The sequence below is a fragment of the Palaemon carinicauda genome, chromosome 32, assembly GCF_036898095.1.
Source record: "Palaemon carinicauda isolate YSFRI2023 chromosome 32, ASM3689809v2, whole genome shotgun sequence".
NCBI classification, from domain to species: Eukaryota; Metazoa; Arthropoda; class Malacostraca; order Decapoda; family Palaemonidae; genus Palaemon; species Palaemon carinicauda.
This window is the reverse complement of record NC_090756.1, coordinates 16,407,704-16,422,755: the sequence shown is the minus strand read 5'-3', so window position 1 is coordinate 16,422,755 and position 15,052 is coordinate 16,407,704. Positions and strand designations below refer to the sequence as shown.

Here is a 15,052-nt window from a genome sequence, read left to right as displayed (position 1 = left end):
GTGCAGGTCTAACCTATGTAACGGCTCACTTATTCTACACTTCATTTTTATTATTATTATTATTTTCTAAAATATACAAACATAAAGGATAGAAAATAGAAGTAGGCCTAAAGTACTGTAACCAAGAGATAAAATATCAACAAATATGATTTTTTTTAATATATATATATATATATATATATATATATATATATATATATATATATATATATATATATATATATATATATACCATAAACACGTTTCTTGATAAACTATAAATATACCCAAGGTCCTTGAATTGTCTAACCTACAGCTTAATTTAAGCCAATAATGTCTTTGGAAACATATTTCTTATGCTTTCTGTTGTCAATTCATAAACATATTTAGTTAAATAAACACTTAAAAACATTCCCATCATACCTTTGCCCTCTATAATTTCCCTGAAGAGGACAATACATCTATGTCGTCCCTTGGAGGAGGAAAATGGGCTGTGTCCTCTTTGTTATAGGTGGAGGACAATAGGCCTATATAGTATTTTGGTGGAGGACAGTAAGTCTATGGCTTTTCTTGTTGGATGACAGGAAGAAAATATTGTGTCTTCTTTCTAGCAAGTGGAGGACAATAGGCCCATGTAGTCTTTTCTTGGAGAAAAATAGGCCTAATGGTCTTTGGGTGGAGAAAAAAATGACTTTTCTTTTTGGATGACAGTATAGGCTTAAATCATCTGCTTTGAATTATCAACAACCTATTTAACTATTTTTTTATGTTTATCGTGTAACTGGGTAGGTCTATGCAATAGAAGAGTAGAGCTTAGCTTCAAAGGAAAGGATAAGATTATATTTAGGACTCTACTTCTTGAAAGATGAAAGAGAAAGATAATCCACAGCTTAGCAGTATAGGGAAAGAAACATTTACTTTTAGATAAGATGATAAAAATAAAGATGATCAAATAAAAAACTCTAAAATTAGGAACATGGGAAATTAATTAATTTTGGGTCATATAAACACAAAATTAGCAAAACCAGATTATGTATGGACGTGTACAATATTGAGTCTTCTGAATAGTTGCTAATTCTGTTGGGTGTTTCAATAATATATGCATTAGTGTTCTTACTACTTTGGGTAATTATCTACTGTATACCGAATGCCGTATTTTGCTGTGTAGCCTTAATAAAAATATTGCAGGGAATGAAGGAACATTATCGTGGTGTTATATGGTAGTTCTATATTTATACTCAGATGTAATGTATCAAGCTTTATTTCTAGATAGGTAATATCACCATCATCATCATTATCATCATGGTCATAATCATCATCATCATCATCTCCTACGCCTATTGACGCAAAGGGCCTCAGTTAGATTTCGCCAGTCGTCTCTATCTTGAGTTTTTAATATTAGATAAGTAATATATTTAGTGTTAATTTCACAGGAGATTTATATAGTTATTAAGTTGTGCTTTTTTCCTATAATATTATGACTGATTAAAGTATATGTAACAACTGATATATAAAATAGTATTAAGGTTAGTTTAAAGTATTATTGAAAGTAAAAATGTAGGTTATTATAATTGTTAAATGTGTGGGATAGTATGTATGTGTAGATATAGTAGAATTAATTGGAATACAAGCAAAAAAGTATATTTGATATCAATAAAGGAGACTTAATCATATAAGTGATCTGAATTTAGTATATAGGCCTGTATTTTTTTTTACCTTTGTAATCACTACTAATTTAATTAACATTTCGTATATCATGCTGTCTTTATTGTCTTGTATTTATTCTATTTCTTTATAGTTTTGTTGGTAACCTATCTTATACACCGTAGTGTTTTGAGAAAGTTTAAATCTTGCTATTCTTTTCTTTTTTCAACCTGACCCTTTCCAGTGATACGTATGTTATCTGGATATATTTCATTTTATCATCTGACATTAATATCGAGAACTGAATAATAACATCGTTGCGATTAATACAATTGAATAAATTCCTAGAATCTATGTACTATAGAAATACCCGGATGTGAGTAAAAAAAAAAAGTAGAAATAAAATTCTAGAACCGGCAGGACCTTTCTTCAAAACTAGAGTATTGCATTACTATTTCGAGTTGGAGTATCTCTAGGTCTATGCGACCGTTGAGATTGCTGGTGGGTTGTTTATTTCGGTATGATTGTTTGTAATAAGATATAAACGTAAACAATAAACAATGGCCTCTCATAAAAATGAGTCCGTATTAACTTTGGAATATTGAGGCGAATACTTCCAGTATGGCAACATTCGCAACTGCTTTGCAAGTTGCCAAATGTCACCTGTAAGCGGCTACGTCCATTCTCTCATGTTGCACAGAACTCTAAATCAGGTTTAATGTGTTTCGATATAAAGTTTTGACTCATTTCCAAATTTCAAATTATTTTCAATGTATATCCTTCTTAAATTTAAGATTATGTATATTCTATATAATATTATTAATTATAGAACTTAAAATGATTTTAATATAGTACGTTTTCCATAGCATATCAGAGGAATTGCACTAAAATTGAGAAGGAATTCATGGAACCGAACGGTTTTGACAGAAAATGGAAAACAGCTTTTTTATAGTAGTCATGAACGCATCCTTAAAACCAGCCTCTCCGATATCGCCTTTTCTTCTTGTCTTCAGTCAGTTGTGTGCCACACTGTTGTAAGAATATATCGCTCGCCTTTTCGAAATTAAATGTTCTCTCTCGTATTAAGTGCTTTAGATCGTTTTTAATGAAGTGTGCGTTACAAGTGTTACGTTATAACCGAATCTCAACTCTCCTGGAAGGGCTAATGTCACGACCTGGTTAAATTTGGAGGTTTTTGACACTTGTTGATTTTTAAGTGCCGTGTGTCAACCCAACTCGGGTTGTAGACGATGTTTGGTTGATTTATATTTACGTAAACAAAGCTGTTATTGTTTCTGTTATGACTGAAATATAAACAAAACACAATTTCCATCTTTAATTGCTGTATAGAATTGTGTTTGTTCCCATCGTATTGTGAAAATGTCGTATTAGAAGTATAGTCGAGAAGGTCACTTCAGATCTAGTGTAGGATAGGCAGGTTGACCACCTTTACGGCCTTTTCTCTCACCTAACCCAGCCTAGAATGGCCTGCCCCTGATCAGGGGAAGGGCAAGCTTCCCCATATGCCCCTCTTACCTAAACTGACCTTGGTTTTGTTTTCCTCTTATATAGAAGTTTGTACAGTATAGATGTCAGGTTTTAGATTACAATGATAAACTGGTAAAACCTTACCTATGCACCGTACTGGCAAACCTTTATGTAAATTAGTTTGAGCCGTTTCTTAGGTCAGGTTAAATAGTTGTGGTTTGTAAGGGATAAAGGTAAATTTTTATATTCGAATATATTTCACGGCTTCAAATATCGGATTAAGGTGTCTTGAATGTTTTATATAATGAAATCTGGCAGAAATCCATAGTTTTTGAGTTATGCTGGATTGACTACCATAACTGAAAAGCTATAGTTTTCCGCTAGATATCGTCATCAATTAGGTTCAAAATGCCTTAAAATATACTGTGTACCTGTCTAATTGTATGATATTTAAATTAACATTTTTTAAAACTGTGTTCTTTCCCCCAGTCATTATAATAAGACAATCACCGTAATCAAAACTGAGTAATAGTAGGACAACACGGTTAAAACACTGGAGCTTTTGTTTACCAGTACTTGTGGTTGCATAGAAAACGTAACTTTCCATCCCGTTTTCTGTGAAGTCCATAACAGTGTTGATCATATTACAAAATCCATCCTTTTAAATATTTAACTTACCCGGTGAATATATAATAGCTGCAACTCTGTTGCTCGACAGACCCATACATAAAAAACTCGCCAGCGATCGCTATGCAGGTTGCGGGTGTGCCCACCAGCGCCAACTGTCGGCCAGATACCACTCTCGATGTAAACAAAACCTTCAATTTCTTCTCTGTCGACGTGTCGACAAGACATACTTTACTCGCTGTTGAACCTGGAGTTTTTCCCATCATATTTGGTGAAGTACTTTAATTTGGTTTGAGCTTTCGCAGTACAGGTGTTTTTCTTCAAATAAATCCTTGAACTCTTTTTTTGAATCTGATTAATTGTTGATGACTTAGATCGTTTTTTGGAATTTTCCCTTGACTAATTCAAAATGGCTGACCCTTCTCAAGTTCCCAAGTTTCGAAAGTGTAATGCTAGGGACTGTCATAGGCGTCTTCCAAAGGCTTCTCTCGACCCTCACACTGTTTGTTCCAATTGTCGGGGTAAAACCTGTCAATTGGAAGATCGGTGTGAGGAATGCGTGGGCCTTTCGGAATTCGATTTTATCGAATTTGATAAATATACACGCAGACTAGAGAGAGATAGGGTAAGGAGAAGTTCTTCTAGGTCGGTAGATTTTTCCTCTCCACATGCCCCTGAACCTATTCCTTCCCCTGTAGTGGTTGTTCCTAACCCCCCTCCTAGCACTCAGGAACCGTCTATGGCAGACATGATGCGTGCTATTCATGCCTTGGGGGAGAGAGTTGAGGCTTTAGCAAGTGACCGAAATCAACTTATGGCGGACGTAAAGGAACTCAAGTGCCAAAGTGCCACGAAGGATAGTGTCAAAGTGCCTAGTGTTACGCAAAGTGTTGTGAACAGTGTTGCGACCGAGGGTTCGTCTGTTCGTGCCTGTCGTCCACCTAGTCCGGGACCTCTTGCAAGCTCCCAAGCCCAGGGGAGAAGCAATGTCGTACGACTTATGGGTTTGAGAGGCCTTGATCAGCGAACAGACGTTCCCTCTTTGGTATCAGGCGGATCTCGTCAAGATCGCCCCTACCAAAGTAAGACGAGAGAGCCCATTTTTACCTCGTCGTCCGAAGGTGTTTCACGTAAGAAACCTTGGACCAAGGTCTCTAGACCTTTAAAGCGTAAGTCGGTCCCTTCAGGACAAGTCCAACGTCCCGGATGTAGCCACTGGGACAGTTCGGACCCGTTGCCGTTATCTGATGACTGCTCGCTGCCTAAGAGAGGCAAAGTTGTGCCGTCTCATTCGCTAACCCCGTCTGTTACCGCACCTGCTTCCGTAGACCCTAAATGGGTGTTGCTGCAAGACATGCAGTCTAAGCTTGCGTCCTTGATGGAGGACTACAACGCTGAGAAGGTTTCCGTTGAACCTACTGGCCATCAGCCATCCAAGCGTTCGGTTGTGCGTCCTGTTGACGTGGATGTAGCTTTCTCGCGTCACGTTGCCTACACCTTTTCCGTTTTCTCATCAGTTATCGGATGAGGAACTGTCAGATGAGGACGTTGCTGAACCACAGCCTGACGATCAGCCTTCAGAACTAGATGAGCCTAAAGCAGTTCAACCATCCTTGGACTTTAGAAAAGTCATGGCTGTTTTTAAAGAGTTGTTCCCTGATCACTTTTTTTTCTGTGGCTCCTCGTTCGCCGCCGTCAGAGTTTGTCTTAGGCGTTCCTGCTACCATGCCTGCCTTTACTAAACTCGTTCTCTCTCGCTCATCCAAGAGAGCTTTACGGCTGTTAGGCGATTGGTTAGAGACCAAGAGGAGTTTAGGGAAGACGGCTTTTGCCTTCCCCCCATCTAAACTCTCGTCTAGATCGAGCGTCTGGTATGCCACGGGAGAAGTTCTCGGCTTGGGAGTTCCTGCCTCTGCCCAGGGCGACTTCTCAAGTCTTGTAGACTCTCCCCGCCGCCTTGCCATGAGACGCTCGAAGATTTGTTGGTCACCCTCGGACCTGGACCACCTTCTTAAAGGCATATTTAGGGCGTTTGAAGTCTTTAACTTCCTGGACTGGTGTTTGGGGGCCCTGAGTAGGAAAATCTCATCTGCCGATAGGGATGTTTCCTTACTCATTATGTCCTGCATGGACAAGGCCGTCCGTGATGGGTCCAACGAGCTTGCCGCTTCATTCACGTCCGGAGTCCTGAAGAAACGAGAGTCTCTGTGCTCTTTTCTGTCAGCAGGAGTGACGCCATGCCAAAGATCTGAGTTACTCTTTGCGCCCTTGTCTAAGTGCTTGTTTCCTGAAGTCTTGGTTAAGGAAATTGCCTTGTCTTTAGTGCAGAAGGACACCCACGATTTAGTTGCGTCCTCGGCTCGCAAAGCTCCCCCTTTGCCTGCCTTGTCTGCTAGACCTAGGATAGACACTCCAGCGTCCAGGTTTATCCCGCCCTTTCGTGGCAGAGCCTCCAGCAGGGGAAGTGCTCGTGCCGAAGGGAAGAGAGGGAAGAGGAAAGGATCCAAGTCCTCTAAGGGCAGAGTCTGACTGCCCGCAACTTCAGACAGCAGTAGGTGCCAGACTCAAGAACTTCTGGCAAGCCTGGGAGAAGAGAGGCGCAGATCAACAATCTGTGAGGTTGCTCAGAGAGGGGTACAAAATCCCTTTTGTACGCAGACCTCCTCTAGCGACGTCCCCCATCGATCTCTCTCCCAGGTACCGAGAGGAAGAAAAGAGACAAGCCCTGAAACTGGAAGTGTCTCTTTTGCTAGAGAAGGGAGCGGTGGTCAAAGTCTCGGACCTTCAATCACCGGGGTTTTACAACCGTCTCTTCCTAGTATCAAAGAAGACAGGAGGTTGGAGACCGGTGCTAGACGTCAGTGCTCTGAATGTCTTTGTCACAAAGACGAAGTTTACCATGGAGACCACAAAGTCAGTCCTAGCAGCGGTCAGAAAGGAAGACTGGATGGTCTCTCTAGACCTAAGGGACGCCTACTTCCACATCCCCATTCACTCAGACTCCCAACCTTTTCTGAGATTTGTCTTCGACGATGTGGTGTACCAGTTTCGGGCCCTGTGCTTTGGCCTAAGCACAGCTCTTCTCGTGTTTACGAGGCTTATGAGGAATGTGGCAAAATTCCTCCATTTATCGGACATCCGAGCCTCCCTTTATTTGGACGACTGGCTTCTCAGAGCCTTTTCCAGTCATCGCTGTCTGAAGGATCTCAATTGGACTCTAGATCTGACCAAGGAATTGGGACTCCTAGTCAACTTGGAAAAGTCACAGCTGGTCCTATCCCAAACTATTCTGTATTTAGGGATGGAGATTCACAGTCAAGTTTTTCGGGCTTTTCCGTCGGCCCCCAGAATAGATCAAGCCCTGCTCTCCATCCAGAAGATGTTGAAGAAAGAACGCTGCTCAGTCAGGCTTTGGATGAGTCTGGTAGGTACGCTGTCATCCCTGGAGCAATTTGTCTCGCTAGGAAGGCTACACCTCCGACCTCTTCAATTCCATCTGGCTTTTCACTGGAAAAAGGACAAGACGCTAGAGGCGGTCTCGATCCCGATTTCCGAAAAGATAAAGTCTTGTCTGACTTGGTGGAAGGACAATATCAGCCTACGAGAGGGTCTTCCCCTGGCAGTTCAGAAACCCAACCACGTTCTCTTCTCGGACGCATCGGACTTGGGCTGGGGCGCGACGCTGGACGGTCGGGAATGCTCAGGTCTGTGGAACTCGAGTCAGAGGAGCATGCATATCAACAGCAAGGAGCTTTTGGCGGTTCATCTGGCCTTGATAAGCTTCGAGAATCTCCTTCGAGGCAAGGTGGTGGAGGTCAACTCGGACAACACCACGGCCTTGGCGTACATTTCCAAACAGGGAGGTACCCACTCATTGACTCTGTACGAGATCGCAAGGGACCTGCTCATCTGGTCAAAAGATCGAGGCATCTCCCTAGTAACGAGGTTCATCCAGGGCGACTTGAACGTCCTAGCGGATTGTCTCAGTCGGAAAGGTCAAGTAATTCCAACCGAATGGACCCTCCACAAGGATGTGTGCAAGAGACTTTGGGCGACTTGGGGTCAACCCACCATAGATCTCTTTGCAACCTCGCTGACCAAGAGGCTTCCAATCTATTGCTCTCCAGTCCCAGACCCAGCAGCAATACATATAGATGCCTTCCTCCTAGATTGGTCACATCTAGATCTTTACGCATTCCCACCATTCAAGATTGTCAACAAGGTACTGCAGAAATTCGCCTCTCACGAAGGGACAAGGTTGACGTTAGTTGCTCCCTCTGGCCCGCGAGAGAATGGTTCACCGAGGTACTTCGATGGCTGGTAGACGTTCCCAGAAGTCTTCCTCTAAGAGTAGACCTTCTACGTCAGCCACACGTAAAGAAGGTACACCAAAGCCTCCACGCTCTTCGTCTGACTGCCTTCAGACTATTGAAAGACTCTCGAGAGCTAGAGGCTTTTCGAAGGAGGCAGCCAGTGCGATTGCTAGAGCAAGGAGAGCGTCTACCATTAGAGTTTACCAATCGAAGTGGGAAGTCTTCCGAGACTGGTGCAAGTCAGTTTCCGTATCCTCGTCCAGTACCTCTGTAGCCCAAATAGCTGATTTTCTCTTATACCTGAGAAAAGTACGATCCCTTTCAGCTCCTACTGTCAAGGGCTACAGAAGCATGTTGGCCTCGGTCTTCCGGCATAGAGGCTTAGATCTTTCCAACAATAAAGATCTGCAAGACCTCCTTAAGTCTTTTGAGACCTCTAAGGAACGTCGTTTGGCTACACCTGGGTGGAATTTAGACGTGGTCCTAAGATTCCTCATGTCAGACAGGTTTGAGCCTTTACATTCAGCCTCCCTGAAAGATCTCACTCTTAAGACTCTTTTCCTGGTATGCTTAGCCTCGGCTAAAAGAGTCGGTGAGCTTCATGCCTTCAGCAAGAACATCGGGTTTTCGTCAGAAAAAGCTACTTGTTCTCTGCAGCTTGGTTTCCTAGCCAAAAATGAGCTACCTTCTCGTCCTTGGCCTAAATCTTTCGATATTCCTAGCTTATCGGAGATCGTAGGCAATGAACTAGAAAGAGTATTATGCCCTGTTAGAGCTCTTAAGTTCTACTTAACTCGTACTAAACCTTTACGAGCCCAATCTGAAGCGTTATGGTGTTCGGTTAAGAAACCATCCTTGCCTATGTCAAAGAATGCTTTGTCATATTTTATCAGATTGTTAATACGAGAAGCTCATTCACACTTGAGTGAGGAAGACCGATCTTTGCTTAAGGTTAAGACGCACGAGGTTAGAGCTGTAGCAACTTCCGTGGCCTTTAAGCAAAATAGATCTCTGCAAAGTATAATGGACGCAACCTATTGGAGAAGCAAGTCAGTGTTCGCGTCATTTTACTTGAAAGATGTCCAGACTCTTTACGAGAACTGCTACACACTGGGACCATTCGTAGCAGCGAGTGCAGTAGTGGGTGAGGGCTCAACCACTACAATTCCCTAATTCCATATCCTTTTAATCTGTCTCTTGAAATGTTTTAATGTTGTTTTTATGGGTTGTCCGGAAGGCTAAGAAGCCTTTCGCATCCTGGTTGATTTGGCGGGTGGTCAAAGTCATTTCTTGTGAGCGCCCAGATTAGGGGTTTGATGAGGTCCTGTTGTATGGGTTGCAGCCCTTGATACTTCAGCTCCTGGGAGTCTGTCAGCATCCTAAGAGGATCGCTGGGCTCCGTAAGGAAGACGTACTTACAAGGCAGAGTAATCGTCTAAGTCGACTTCCTTACCAGGTACCTATTTATTTTGGTTTTGTTATATTGATAACTGTCAAAATGAAAAAACTCTTAGCTTATACGATGTAAACATATTTAACTCTGGTCTCTACCCACCTCCTTGGGTGTGAATCAGCTATTATATATTCACCGGCTAAGTTAAATATTTGAAAAAGATATTTTAATTATAAAATAAATTTTTGAATATACTTACCCGGTGAATATATAAATTAAACGACCCTCCCTTCCTCCCCAATAGAGACGCAGTGGGATGAGAAGAAATTGAAGGTTTTGTTTACATCGAGAGTGGTATCTGGCCGACAGTTGGTGGGCACACCCGCAACCTGCATAGCGATCGCTGGCGAGTTTTTTATGTATGTGTCTGTCGAGCAACAGAGTTGCAGCTATTAGGCCTATATATTCACCGGGTAAGTATATTCAAAAATTTGTTTTATAATTAAAATATCATTTTTGAGCTAATGATTAAATGTTTTTGCTCTACCGTATGTTTGCTTCGCTCGTGATTAAATATTATCTCATTGCTCTTATGTTTTGGCAAGCAGAACATGTTTCGCTACCCGCGTCAGTCCCGTGGGCTAGTATTCCAGGGTTAATTATCCATTATGCAAGCAGAATTTGATTACCAGGATTATTATTACCTAGCAATTCACATGTATGGGTTTAAACAAATGCTCTAGTAATGATTTATTAACCCTTAAACCCCCAATGGACGTACCGGTACATTCTTGCAAAACACTGTTATTTACATGTTTTTGCATATTTTTGATAACTTTATGAGAAACTTCAGGCATTTTCTAAAAGAATGAGACCAACCTGACCTCTCTATGACTAAAATTAAGGCTGTTAGAGTAATTTAAAAAAAAAAAAAAAAGATATAGCAAAATGTGCTTGAAAGTTCAACATACCTTGGAGGTAAAAGGGATAAAATATGCTGATTAAAATAGTTTTGGAAAAATTACGTTAATGTTTAATAAAACCGGGATGAAACACTCCGCCTCCCCATGTGTCGGGGCATGTCATTCTAGGTTGGGTTAAGGGAAAACATCAAGTTTAATACCAAATGTGATGGCGCAGAAGTAAAAATTTATAAAGAAAATATACATTTCATAAGAAAAGCACAATGCTAAATATGTATATTAATTCCATGCAAGGTTTATTGATTTTAATACTAGGGTAATATGGTAGTCAGGCTTTTTGGTTGCTTACATAATTTCATCAAGTCTATGAGGCAAGGTTATATCTTTTGATATTCATAATTTTGACATTCATTGATCTTATATTCTCCTACTATATTTTGTGTATTAATTTACCAAAGGACACAATTGTCGTAAAATGCTTCTCCTCATCCTTGATTTCTGGGGCTTCTTTCATGCATTTACACTGCCTGTTCCTCATCTATTGATTTTCAAATTACTAGGAAATCAACTTAATTTTCAACTAAGACGTATCACATTCATCCTCAATTTTTCACATTTCTTACAGGAATTTATAAGTTGTGTAACTTCTTTAATTGCAGCTATATAAGCAAAAATAATCCTCAGGTTTTTCAGACTTGTATATTTTTCCTTGTCCTTGTTTGTCAGACAGCTTCGTTTTTGTTTGTCACTTAATGTTCGTAGTTTGAATTTTTATTATTGTTAATTTTAATATCTTTAGCTCTCAAAGATTTAGTATCATAACCAAGGTAGGGAACTTGACTCCATTTGTACCTCGGTGCTTGATGGCTTCCTTGGCCCAAGCGCATGGCAATTATCACTCTTAAGGATTTTGTTGTGCTTTTGGTACATTATCCGTTCATGTAGCCGTATAGAAAATTAATACAGCATTTTAAAGCACTTTTCAGTTGCTTTCTATCTTTATTCATTTTCTACTTGCGTTACAAAATGTCAGCATAATTTGATACGTGACGTTATTCATGAGCATGACGGCTATTTCGTCACAGGTAGAATCACTTTATAACCCAAATCTGTTATAAATAGAATTTAAGGAAGGATATAAAAAAGATGGATGCAATCATGAACAAGAAAATATTTTAGAATTGGTAATTTTGAAAGGGGGTAAAAGCTAACCCATGAATTTCTGGATATTTACGTACTTTAGGGGCTGTGTACCCGGTCATGTCACACATGGAAACCCTGTTCCCTGCAGGAGCTACAAAATTTGTTTTTTGTGTACAGTATATTCTTACTTATTAAGAGTGTCACACAGCGTATTTTGCGTTAATTGTCAAATCCACATAATGGTAAAAGAAATGTTATTCTGAGCCTAGCGCAGATGTGCAAATGTTTAGGTATTGTAGAGTTTACGGCTATTAACTGGGTAAATACTTAGGGTCAATAATTATACCTTTGATACTGTATAGCAGGGTTGTTTTGATTTAAATTGATTTAAACTAGAGTAAAAAAATCACAATTTTAATCAAAATGAAATATTTTGTCAGAAATTACCTTGAAAAAAAGAAAACTTCCAAAACTAGCGACTATTTATAATTGCTTACTGGTTTTGGGTTTAAATCCAACCCTCCACTGAAGTCGAGTGAACTACTTCTCGGGCGGGTCCATATCAATCATCTAACGAAACATTTTCATTATAACTTATACAATTCCTTGATTGTAGCATCTTCCAAATCATATGATATTATGAAAAGTAATGTCTTTAGTTTCTTCTTAAATTCAATTGCTCCCTTTAGGTCCTTCATTTCAGTTAGCAGTTTATTATAATGTCTAGGTGCACACTAGCTGAAAGCTCTCTCACCGAATTTACTATTTGTTCTTGGTTCAGATAGTCTATGTTTGTCACTCATGTGTCTTATGGTAACATTTGTTTCTAGTTCTAGCTTTTTCAGGCATTCTTTTAGATATTTTGGTTCAGTATCTTAAACGTTATAAGTACAGTATTGCATCAAATTAACAATATCCTGGTTAATAGCTATAACATTTCGGGTAAACTTTGTGTTCTTAAGAATTAAAGTTGTTGCTGCAATTTTACAAATTATAAAGGTCTTGATTTGTTTAACAGTATTAGTAGGAATTAAAAGTTTCGTTGATAGTAAAGCACGCACAGGGAGAAGTCCTTGATAAGTTTTAGTTTTATTTCCTATTTTACTGTAGGTTAACCCTTTTACCCCCAATGGACGTTCTGGTACGTTTCACAAAACTCATCTCTTTACCCCCATGGACGTACCGGTATGTCCTTGCAAAAAAATGCTATTTACATTTTTTTTTTTCATATTTTTGATAACTTTATGAGAAACTTCAGGCATTTTCCAAAAGAATGAAACAACCTGACCTCTCTATGACGAAAATTAAGGCTGTTAGAGCAATTTAAAATATACTGCAAAATGTGCTTGAAAAAAAAAATGCCCGGGGGTTAATGGTTGGAAAGTTCCAAATAGCTTGGGGGGTAAAAGGGTTAAAATAAATCTGCTGTATATTTTTATTTTTGTTTGAATGCAGTTTCGCTTATTTTGTGTACTCAAGTACTAGTTACTATATAACTTGTCCTCTCCTATTAAATCATTAGTTTGAATTTTGGTTTAAAAGAGAAAAACTCATCTTGAGTGATGAACATTAAACTATGGTTTCATATAACATAGACCAAGTTTAATACCAGAAAATGCCCTCATAAGGCTTAAACAAATAATCAGCAGCAGAAAATAGGTATTATTGAAAACAAAAATTGAATCAAGAAAATTTATTTAGATAAAAAAGAAATCTGATTTAGATCAAACAAATAATTTTTTTTTTTTTTATGTTGAATATGGAAACATAATCACCCAATAAATGTATCTGTAATACTTACCCATGAATAGGTTGAAATTGCCTTTACTTCATTAGGCTTTGTGAATGATATTCGTGGATCAAATCATTCAATCAAGTCATATGTCAAGGTTTGGGTGGATGGATGGAGTGAAGAAAGCTCTGGGTGATAGGAGGATAGATGTGAGAGAGGCAAGAGAGCGTGCTAGAAATAGGAATAAATGGCGAGCGATTGTGACGCAGTTCCAGTAGGCCCTGCTGCTTCCTCCGTTGCCTTAGATGACCGCGGAGGTAGCAGCAGTAGGGGATTCAGCATTATGAAACTTCATCTGTGGTGGATAATGTGGGAGGTTGGGCTGTGGCACCCTAGCAGTACCAGCTGAACTCAGTTGAGTCCCTTGTCAGACTGGGAGGAACGTAGAGAGTAGAGGTCCCCTTTTTGCTTTGTTTCATTTGTTGATGTCGGCTACCCCCCAAAATTGGGGGAAGTGCCTGGGTATATGTATGAGTTGATTTATAAGGCTGACTAGTTAATGAATAATACTCCACAAGATGGGGATACGGTACTCTCATCTATGAGATTCAGTTGTTAAGTAAAGGTTTAGATATGAAATATTGCATGTTTAGAACAACAATGTATTGCAAAGATTGAATATGTAAAAGATCTCATAAAGAAATGTACCAAGAAACTACTAAGCACAATTAGTAACAGTTTCAAAGAGGCTTTTGAATAAATTGCTCTCATAGCTCAATGTTTCCCTGAGAACTGAAATGTGAAAACACAGAAACATCAAGCAAATCCCAAAGACTTTGGGCTATTTTCCCTGTTGGAGCCCCTGGGCTTATAGCATTCTGCTTTACCAACTAGGGTTGTAGCCTAGCAAGTAATAATGATAATAATAATATCTATTAATCCAGATATTATTATTATTATAATAATAGTTATTACTTGCTAAGCTACAACCCTAATTGGAAAAGCAGGAGGCTGCTATAAGCCCAAGGGATCCAACAGGGAAAATAGGCTAGTGAGGAAAGGAAATAAATAAACTAAGCGAGAAGTAATTAACAATTAAAAGGAAATGTTAAGAACAGTAACAGCATTAAAACAAATCATCCATAAATAAACTATGAAAATTTAAAAAAAAACAAGAGGAAGAAAAATAAGATAGAATAGCATGCCTCAAGCAAGAGAACTTTACCCCAAGGCAGTGGAAGACCACGGTACTGAGGCTATGGCACTACCAAAGACTAGAGAACAATGGTTTGATTTTGGAGTGTCCTTCTAGAAAAGCTACTTACCATAGCTAAAGAGTCTCCTCTACCCTTACCAAGAGTAAACTAGCCACTTAACAACTACAGTGCAGTAGTTAACCCCTTGAGCCAAAAATAATTGTTTGGTAATATCGGTTTTGTCAGGTGTATGAGGACAGAGGAGAAAATGTAAAGAATAGGCCAGACAGTTCGGTGTATGTGTTGGCAAAGGGAAAATGAGCTGTAACCAGAGAAAAGTATACAGAAGGAGGTTTTTAGGAAAACAACTAACTGAAAACTGAGGGATAAAATGAGAAACAAAAAAGAGGCCTTTGAAAATCTAGCTATTCTGCACTTTGATGTTACTTTTAGCATTTTGCTGGTTCACACAGTACGAGAGCCCTGTGCTCTATAATGTCTTTCAGCCAGTATCTTGGCCACATTATCTTTAATTATGAATAATTACACCAGTAGTGAACAAAATCCATGATATATCATCTAATAGCAAACAAAGTTCATATGATACAGATCCT

At 39.4% G+C, this 15,052-nt stretch overlaps 1 protein-coding gene across 1 annotated transcript in view; it reads left to right on the top strand.

Moving 5' to 3' along the window:
- Positions 1-2,615: 2,615 nt before the first annotated feature.
- Itpr (Inositol 1,4,5,-trisphosphate receptor) overlaps positions 2,616-15,052 on the top strand; it is a 232,608-nt gene continuing 220,171 nt past the window's right edge. The window contains 1 exon segment of the mRNA XM_068356085.1: positions 2,616-2,657. The gene's annotated coding sequence lies outside the window, so the exon portion shown is untranslated.